We start from the raw sequence: 10,534 nt of genomic DNA on the forward strand, positions 1-10,534 counted from the left end.
CAACTTTCGAATCTCTCTATCTAGAATGGCAACAGGCTCCTCCTCATAAGACAAGTTCTCATCAAGCAAAACTGAATCCCAACGGATGATGTAGTTTCCATCCCCATGGTATCTTTTCAACATCGACACATGGAATACCGGATGCACTCCGGACAGCCCTGGAGGCAAGGCTAACTCATAAGCTACCTCCCCTACTCGCTTAAGTACTTCAAAGGGACCAATGTACCTTGGACTTAGCTTACCCCTTTTACCAAACCGCATCACCCCTTTCATGGGCGAAACCTTCAGCAAGACTTGTTCACCCTCCATAAACTCCAAGTGTCTAACCTTCCGATCTGCATACTCCTTCTGTCTACTTTGAACCGCTAGAAGCTTTTCTTGAATAGATTTCACTTTCTCTATCGAATCCCTCAAAAGATCGGTACCCCAAGGTCTAACCTCGAATGCATCAAACCAACCAATGGGGGACCTACATCTCCTACCCTACAATGCTTCAAATGGAGCCATATCAATGCTTGAGTGATAGCTATTATTGTATGAAAACTCCGCTAAGGGTAAGAAGCTATCCCAATGGCCACCAAACTCTATCACACATGCGCGAAGCATATCCTCCAACACTTGAATCGTTCTCTCAGACTGACCATCGGTCTGAGGATGGAACGCAGTACTAAGGTCCAACCTAGTACCCTATTCCTCATGCAATGTTTTCCAAAATTTAGATGTAAACTACGTACCTCTATCTGATATAATGGAGAGTGGAACCCCATGCAACCGAACAATTTCTGAGATATAGATTTTGGCTAACTTCTCTGCATTGTAAGTCACCTTGGCCGGAATGAAATGAGAAGACTTAGTTAACCTATCAACAATCACCCAAATAGAGTCATACTTACCCAATGTCTTTGGAAGACCAACCACGAAGTCCATTGCAATTCTCTCCCACTTCCATTCAGGAATGGGCATTCTCTGAAGTGTTCCTCCGGGTCTCTGGTGTTCATACTTTACTTGTTGACAGTTTGGACATTTGGCGATAAAGTTCACAATATCACGCTTCATTCTACTCCACCAAAAGTGTTGCTTTAGGTCACGGTACATCTTGGTTGCACCCGCATGTATCGAATACCTTGAACTATGAGCCTCTATAAGAATAGTGTTGATCAAATCATCGACGCGGGGTACGCATACCCTTCCTTGATCCTCAAAACACCTTCCTCATTGATTTGTGCTTCCTTAGCCTCTCCTCGCAGTACCTTATCTTGGATTCTTCTTAGTTTCTCATCATCAAACTGTTTTCCCTTAATCTTGTCATGAAAGGAAGATCTTGCCTCCACACAAGCCAACAATCCTCCCTTCTCATTTACTTCTAATCTCATCAAGTCGTTAGCTAGAGTCTGAACCTCTCTAGCTAATGGGCGTCTAGAGGCTTGCAAGTGAGCTAGACTTCCCATGCTCCCCGCCTTTCTACTTAAAGCGTCCGCTACAACATTTGCCTTCCCCGGATGATACAAAATGGTGATGTCGTAGTCCTTCAGTAGTTCCATCCATCTTCTCTGTCTCAAGTTCAAATCTTTCTGAGTAAAGACATACTGTAGGCTACGATGATCCGTATAGACCTCACACTTAACCCCATATAAATAGTGTCTCCATTGCTTTAATGAAAACACTACCGCGGCCAATTCCAAATCATGAGTTGGGTAGTTACGTTCATGCACTTTTAATTGTCTTGAAGCATAAGAAATCACATTCCTCTCTTGCATTAGCACTGCACCCAAACCCGAATAGGATGCATCACAATAGACAATGAAATTCTTACCTTCCACTGGCAAGGTGAGAATGGGTGCGGTAGTCAACAAAGTCGTGAGCTTCTGAAAGCTTTCTTCACACTCATCCGACCATACAAATGGAACATTTTGCTTAGTCAAGTTCATCAGTTGGGAAGCAATAGAAGAGAATCCCTTGACAAATCGACGGTAGTAGCTAGCTAACCCAACAAAGCTCCTTATTTCTGACACATTAGTAGGTCTTACCCAATTCTTTACTGTCTCAATCTTAGAAGGATCCACCATCACTCCATCCTTAGAAACCATATACCATTCTCAAATGCTCCTCATGTTCTTTCTTGCTGTTTGAGTATATCAGTATATCATCAATAAATACGATCACGAAGAGGTCCAAATATGGCTTAAAAATCCCGTTTTTCAAGCTCATGAACGCGGCAGGGGCATTCGTAAGACCAAAAGACATCACTACAAATTCGTAATGCCCATACCTCATTCGAAAAGTAGTCTTTGGCACATCCGTTGCCCGTATTTTCAATTAATGATAACCAGATCTCAAGTCAATCTTAGAGAAGACACAAGCACCTTGTAATTGATCAAACAAGTCATCAATGCGAGGAAGAGGATACTTATTCTTTATGGTTACCTTGTTTAGTTGTCTGTAGTCTATACACATTCGAAAACTCCCATCCTTCTTCTTCACAAACAAAACCGGAGCACCCCAAGGAGATGCACTTGGTCTAATAAAGCCTTTGTTTAACAACTCTTGAAGTTGTGCCTTTAAATCTCTTAACTCCGCGGGAGCCATTCTATAAGGTGGTATAGAAATGGGGCGAGTACCCGGTTCAAGATCAATACAGAATTCAATATCCCTATCTGGTGGCATACCAGGAAGATCTGCAGGGAACACATCCAGAAACTCGCGGACTATCGAAACCGACTCAATCGAAGGTACTTGGGTAGTGTCATCCTTGAGATGTGCCAAGAAAGCTAAACATTCTTTACTAACCATTTTCTTATCATGAAGAAAGGAGATGATACGCACCGGATTGGAAGTGTAGTCACCCTCCCAAACAAACGGATCTGTCCAAGGCTTGGCTAACGTCACCGTTTTAGCATTACAATCCAAGATCGCAAATTGTGGAGAAAGCCAAGTCATACCCAGAATTACATCAAAATCATCCATTTCTAAGATAACCAAATCTACATAAGTGTTGCTCCCCACAAAGTTCACCAAACAAGACCTATATACCTTTTCAACTACCACAGACTCACCCACCGGAGTAGAAATACTAATAGGCATATCAAGTAATTCACAATGTAAATTTAGACCATTAGCAAATGAGGAAGATACATAAGAAAATGTGGATCCAGGATCAATCAATACAGAAGCCATGCAACCACAAACCAGAAGATTACCTGTGATGACAACATCAGATGCCTCCGCTTCAGACCGCCCAGGGAAAGCGTAACAATGGACCCTATCGTTTGTCTATCCATTGCCCCTACCATGTTGTGATGTAGTGGTTCAAGTTTGCCCATCACCTCGGCCATTTTGGTGACCACCATTACCTCGACCACCACGTCCTCCAGAATAACGGCCTCTACCATGACCACCTCTACCTCTAGCCATTGGGGGTCTATAACATCTGTTTTGGACAATTCCTCCTAATATGTCCAGTCTCCCCACATCCATAACACTCGCTGGAGTCAAGCATAGGTCTCTCATAGAAGTGTTGACCAGTCTGAGGTGGACCCCCAACTACAGTCTGTAGTGAAGACTGAATGGGTCGAACTGAGTAACCTCCGGAACCCTGTCCTCTAGAGTAAGAACCATTAAACTCACCTCCCTTTCAAAACCTCTTTGAGTCGATGCCATGGTGAATTCATCTGGCTTCACTCCTTCCACCTCTACCATGAAATCTACCACCTCTTGGAAGGATTTTGCCGTAGCCGCTACCTGTAAGGCTGAAATCCGCAACTCTGACCTCAACCCCTTCACAAAATGACGAATCCGCTCTTGTGGACTGAAACAAAGTTGGGTGGCATATCTGGATAGTGCACGAAACTTAGCCTCATATGCATTGACCGACATCCTGTCTTGCTCTAGGCTCAAGAACTCATCTCTTTTCCTATCCCTCAACGTCCAGGGGAATATACTTCTCCATACACAAGTTAGAGAATGAGGCCCAAGTCATAGGTGGTGCATCTGTTTGTTGACACTCAATATGCGACTGCCACCACATTTTGGCGTTCCCTTGAAACTGATAAGTCACAAACTCCACACCAAACCGTTCTACTATACCCATCTTGTGTAGTAGCTCGTGACAGTCAACCAGAAAATCATATGCATCCTCCGATTCAGCACCCTTGAAGACCGGAGGTTTCAATTTCAAGAACTTACTGAAAAGTTCATGCAGATCATTTGTCATTATAGGCTCAGTAGTCAGACATGGAAATGTGCCTATGTCCAATGAGGCATCCATACGAGGAGCCATAGTGGCTGCATGTTGTACTTCTGAAACCGGAGGTGTTGGCGCAGAAAACACTGGAGGTGCCTTACCTTGATCAGACAACCCACTGAGGTAGGCGAGAACCTGATTGATCATCTCTGGGGTAGGTTGGGGTGGCAATCCCTCATTCTGCACTTGTTCATTTTCCCCATCCTCCCCTTCTCTTATTACTTCCTCAGTCGGTAGAGGAGTCACTGCTCTAGTATCAGATGGGGTAGGTGCTCGTCCTCTTCCCCTAGAGGACATCCTCCCATGACCTCTACCACGGCCTCTTGCCGCTGCTCTTCCTCGAGCTACAGCCCCAGTGGCTGGCTCAGACGCACCCTGTCCCGCCGGTGCTGGTGTTGGTGTTGGCGTAGTCGTTGCTCTAGTTCTAACCATCTGCGAAAGAGAGTAAAGATGGTCAGATACCAATTTGTATCACCTAGATACCAATTGGATTCAAGTAGTAGCACGAAAGAAAGAAAGAAAGAATAGAATTTTCCTAAAGTCTTATAGCCTCTAAAAGAAAAGTAAAGGCGTCCCCCTACCATTCCTTAAGACTCTACTAGACTCGTTCTTGTGTGATGAGACCAACGAACCTAATGTTCTGATACCAAGTTTGTCACGACCCAAACCGGGTTGCGGCTGGCACCCACACTTTCCCTCCTATGTGAGCGAACAAACCAATCTAACCTTAAAATTTCAATATAATATCAACAGGAAGTAATGCGGAAGACTTAAACTGATTAAATAAAGACCAATTCATTAACTTCTAAAATTCAACATCTATTATTCCCCAAAATCTTGAAGTCATCATCACAAGAGCATCTACGATCAAATGACTAAACTAAGAGTATTCTAAAATCTAAAAATACATAATAAGCTAGTCCATGCCAGATGTTCAAGGCATCAAGACTTGAAGAAGAAGATCCAGTCCAAGCTAGAAGCATTAGCTCACCCTGAATTTCTGATGTAGTAAGACTGGCTTGAATTGTTGTTGAGTTGAAGACGATGGCACGTTTGCTGCACTCCACAAATAAACAAGAACAAAACATAAAAGTAGGGGTCAGTACAAAACACGGGTAATGAGTAGATATCATCGGCCAACTCAAAATAGAAAACAATATATACCAAGTAATATCATAAAATCAACTATGATACTCAACATGTAGCAACAACAAGAAATATATCATTAACAATTACCGTCAAGTTCACAGATGATGACTCAATACTCAATACCATACTCATTTGGGAATCATGTTCATTAGATTGAGTATATTAACATCTTTCACGATTCATTATCTTTATTTCTCTTGTGTCGGTACGTGACACTCCGCTCCCTCATATTCATTATTCCTCTTGTGTCGGTACGTGACACTCCGATCCCCCAAATCTACGTGTCGGTTCATGACACCCGATCCCCTAAATCTACATGTCGGTTTGTGACACCCGATCCCCTAAATCTACGTGTTGGTTCGCGACACCCAATCCCCTAAATCTACGTGTAAGTTCGTGAAACCCGATCTCCTAAATCTACGTGTCCGTTCATGACACCCGATCCCCTAAATCTACGTGTCGGTTCGTGACACCCGATCCCCTAATTCTACGTGTCGTTTCGTGACACCCAATCCCCTAATTCTATGTGTCAGTTCGTGACACCCGATCCCCTAATCTCCTTCTATCAATTCATCAAGCCTTCTTTCTTACCAAGGCATCATCCATCCCATTATTTTAGTTCATCACACCTTCTTTTATACCCAGGCCTCATTATTAACAAAGAGATTAGGATTTTACAAGATTTGGGATTCAATAACTTCATCATGCTTATATAATCACAATTATATAATTACATTCATGCAAGCATACAATTAAGCACATAGCAAGGTTTACAATATTATCAATACATATCATTCGCTATTAAGAGTTTACTACGAATATCGTAAGAGAAACCATAACCTACCTCCACCGAAGATTAGAAATCAAGCAAGCAAATTCCCAAAGCTTTGTTCTTCTTTTCTCCCTGTTCGATCCTCTCTCTCTTTCGACTTTCTCTCTCTTTCTCTTGTTCTTTCTATTCTTTTCTTATTCAAACCCTCCTTCTTTTACCCTAATTAACATGTAATTATGTGTAAAAGATGACAATAATAACCCACAATTTAACTTAAGGTTACCTCCTTTATCCCCCAAGAAATTGAGTTATTAATATAGACCCACGAAATATATAATTATAGCAGGAATAGTCCAAAATGCCCCTTTAAAACTTTACCAGAAATCCGACTCCGACTGGGATTACGCAACCTGTGACGGCCCGTCGCGCCTGTGACGGCCCGTCGCGCCTGCGACGGTCCGTCCTGCTGCCCGTCGCGCCTGCGACGGTCCGTCCTGCTGCCCGTCACAGAGTTCAGAGACTCAATTTCTTTGAAGAATCTGTGACGGTCCGTCACACCTGTGACGGTCCGTCCTGCCATTCCATTACGAAGTTCAGAGATCTCTAGGATCATGAATCATGATCAAAAAGTTAGGGTTATAAGCTTACGGAACAAGCAAAGGAGAATAAGAATTCTAGGGGGAAAAACTGTAACTATTCTGAGCCGAAGTGGTGATGTGGATATCTTTGGCATAGTTAGCAGAGGTTTTTAGACCCTGCCCTTTCATCATCTAGTGTTCCATCCTCCAAGAACATATATAATTAGAAGTTTAGGGCACAAGGATATATGTCTCAGGGAAGGTTTCCAGGCACGAAGATTAGATTACTTGCCCTAAGTGTTGTAAGAACCATCTGTGCGAGTGCCTTACAGGAAAGGAAGGATGCCTTGGATGCGGTCAGTGTTCACAAGTCAATGAATTGTCCTTCTTGACAGCGTCAAGGGGGTATTAATTATAGAGCTCCGTCTGAAACTTCAGCAGAACCAAAAAGTCGCCCGACTCATAAAGGTAACTCATCTATTATAGGTGGCGGTCAGCGGCAGAACATGTTGTATGCTCTTAAGGCTCACAAGGATCAATAAGGTTCTCCTAACGTAGTCATAGGTACTTCACGAGTCTTTGACCTTTATGTTTATGCATTGTTAGATCCAAAGGCTACTCTCTTCTTTGTAACTCCTTAAATGGCAGTCAAATTAAGCGTTATACCATATACTCTTTCTGAACCTTTCTTAGTCTCTACTCCAGTCGGTGACCCAACTATGGCTAGACGGGTATAACACAATTTTTGTCGCGACCCAAATCTACACCCTGGACGTGGCTGGCACTCGAAGATCATTGCTGGTCACCAAGTGAACCCTCACCCTGGATGACTATAAGCAGAAGACTAACTTAAGCATACAAAAGCTTAAAAACTGAACAAAATTCATAAAAGTGAAACACAAATTTTTAACTCGAAGGAAAACTATGAATAATAAAATATATTCCTCTCGCCCGAAAATATGCCACTTAAGTCTTTCGTACATTTAATAAAATAAACTATATATACGTCTCAAAAATTATAAAGATCTATGAATCCTCTAACTGATAATGATTGAATTAGAGACAAGACAACGACATCCTAAATAAACTAAAAAGTAAAAGAAATCCTCCAGAAGCAAGGAGGCTCACCATAGCTGACTCGAACTTTGAATGTATCAACAAGGTCATGTTCATGATCTTGAATACATGTTTTTTCATCATGATAACATGCAAGACAAATACCTCAGTACGTGGAATATACATGCATTTAAGGGGAATTCTAAAGCATAACATAATCTTGAACATGATAAAAATGAATACTTACTTACCTCTTTTCTAACATACTTAACTGAAGGAATATTCAAGGATACTCAAAACTACTCAAACTTACTCAACTTAGAAGTACTCAAGGATGATGTATGTAACGCAAAGATTAGATTCTCCACACAAAGATTAAATAGTTAACTCAAAGATATGATATTCGACTATGGGTACTTAACTATGGATACTAAACTCAATATAAAATAAGAATACTCATGAAATATATAGAATGCTTCATAAAACATTAAAAGAAACTTAGTTCGTTAAATAAAATGTAATAACAAACTCAACTTTTCTTATATAAAGAATTAATATATTTTCTGTGGGAGTTTCTCTTACCGACAACCATCGCTTAAGAGAGATGGTGATGATACAACACTTTACCTAATGCTTCCATGACCATCCTATACGATTCCATAAGTATAGGAAGTAACCTAACATAGTGGATCCACTACCCTATTATAAAAAAGATTCATCTAAAAAGTATGACGCTTTTGTACCCATGGTGACTATATGGTTTTATGGAGACGTAAGTTATCTAAACTCAAACTCACCCCCGATTCGGTGCTTGATACTACTCCCAAAATATACTAGAACTTATGTTTTAAGAACATTCTTTTTCTCTGATTTGTGATTAGCTCTCAAAAACATAGCTCAAAGTCTATCTTGAAAATATCGTTTTCCCTTCTTTCTTCATTTAGAAAGCTATTACTCTTTGTAAGTTATCACCATCCTTATAACATTTACATCCTAGTCAATACCTCACAAACCATAGTCAAGATATTTCAATTCAGCATCATACCAATCGTATAAATCTTAATATAAGCTATACTTCAATACAAAATCATCACTTAATCAAAAATAAACAATAATCGAAGTAGAGAATAGAGTTCATAAGACTTACTCAATCTCCTTCACAATGCCATCATCAAGGTCTTAACATCAAACCTCAACCCAACCAAATAAGGGTGTAATATAATCACCTAATAGTAACCAACATAATAAGAAGTCCATTTGAATCATTATACAACAACCCATTACTAATTCATAGCCTAGGATTAGAGATTTAAATCAAGTTCATAATTTACTTTACAACCTAGGTCAATAACTCAAAAAATAGCATAATTGGAATATAATATATCACAATCTACTCAAAATTATCAGTATAAAAAGATAGGATATTAATTCACACACTAACCAAGCAAATTGAGTCAATACTATACAATTTAATTCTAGATCACAACCTAGAGTTAAGGGGAAAAGATCATCTTTTACAAACTAGACCAATACTTCAACATGTAGTATAATATAGTCATAATTCATAATAACCTAATCAATACAATAAAAGAAACCACAAACAAATCAAATTGATAGAAAAGTTTCGAGATGCGAAGAGACCCACATGAAAACTTATCATTTGAAATCAATTTAAAGGAACCCTTTGGGGAATGAGGTCCCAAAGGTTAAAGGAACCCCATTAGTTTTTGATTGATGAAATTTGATGGATAAAATTTTATATTTAGAATCCTTAGACCCCATGACCTTGACTTCTATGGTGTTTCTCAACTTGGGAGAGAGAAAGTAGAGAGAAGGAGGAGCGAATTAGATTTAAAAATTATGAGAGCTTATGTTAGCTTAAGTAGGTTAGGGTCTTTATATAGGTTTTTAATTAACTTAATTATACCTCCCTCCCATCCATGTCCCGTTTGTCAATCGATGACCATAGGACCCTCCGTCCTGTTGGTCCGTAGTTTTGGTCAGATACTTGTTAAAATCCAGTACTTTCCAAATATTCTCAGTGTACATTGACGAATGCAATAGATGCCCCATAGATTGGACCCCGATCCATTGGTTGCATCAGTGGGTGGACACCACCAAGGGCAAATTTTGCCCCAAGATACAAGGGTCCTCCTCAAGGGCCCTTGATTTTTCCTTGGGGAGTCCTACCTAGAAGTTTTGACGATGAAATAACTCAAATACATTTTATATATCCTTCCACAAAATTTCATCATTGTTTTATTGGCAAAAATATTGAAAAGAGTTTGTTTTGTTTTAATGATATTTTCGACATTTTAGGAGTCACCACTTAATTTTTAAGGAAAACTAAGAAAACTTGTTTTAAAACAACTTAAACAGAAAAAATCGTTTTGAAAACATTTTAAGGGTTCGGGATTCTTATTAGCGTTTTAGGAAGGTGTTGAAAGCACCTAAGACGCTCTGCTTAATCTGGTTTTCCAGCGATTAACAACTTGACTATGTTTATTTTTAAAAAATTATTGCGAATCTGAAGTTGAACTTAATGTTTTTATTAAAAAAAACTTACGAATTTGAAACATATGTTGTTTTAAGAATTAATTTTAGTTTTAAGGTTTGATAAAATAGAGAGGCATTTCGATGGGGTTTGGAGTTTTTTTTTCTAACCCTAACTAACAACATTTAAACAAACACAAAAATGAGTTATAAAGAGAGAGAGAGAGAGAGAGATTTTTGGTTCAA

This window comes from Solanum lycopersicum, chromosome 4 (assembly GCF_036512215.1).
Source record: "Solanum lycopersicum chromosome 4, SLM_r2.1".
Lineage (NCBI taxonomy): Eukaryota > Viridiplantae > Streptophyta > Magnoliopsida > Solanales > Solanaceae > Solanum > Solanum lycopersicum.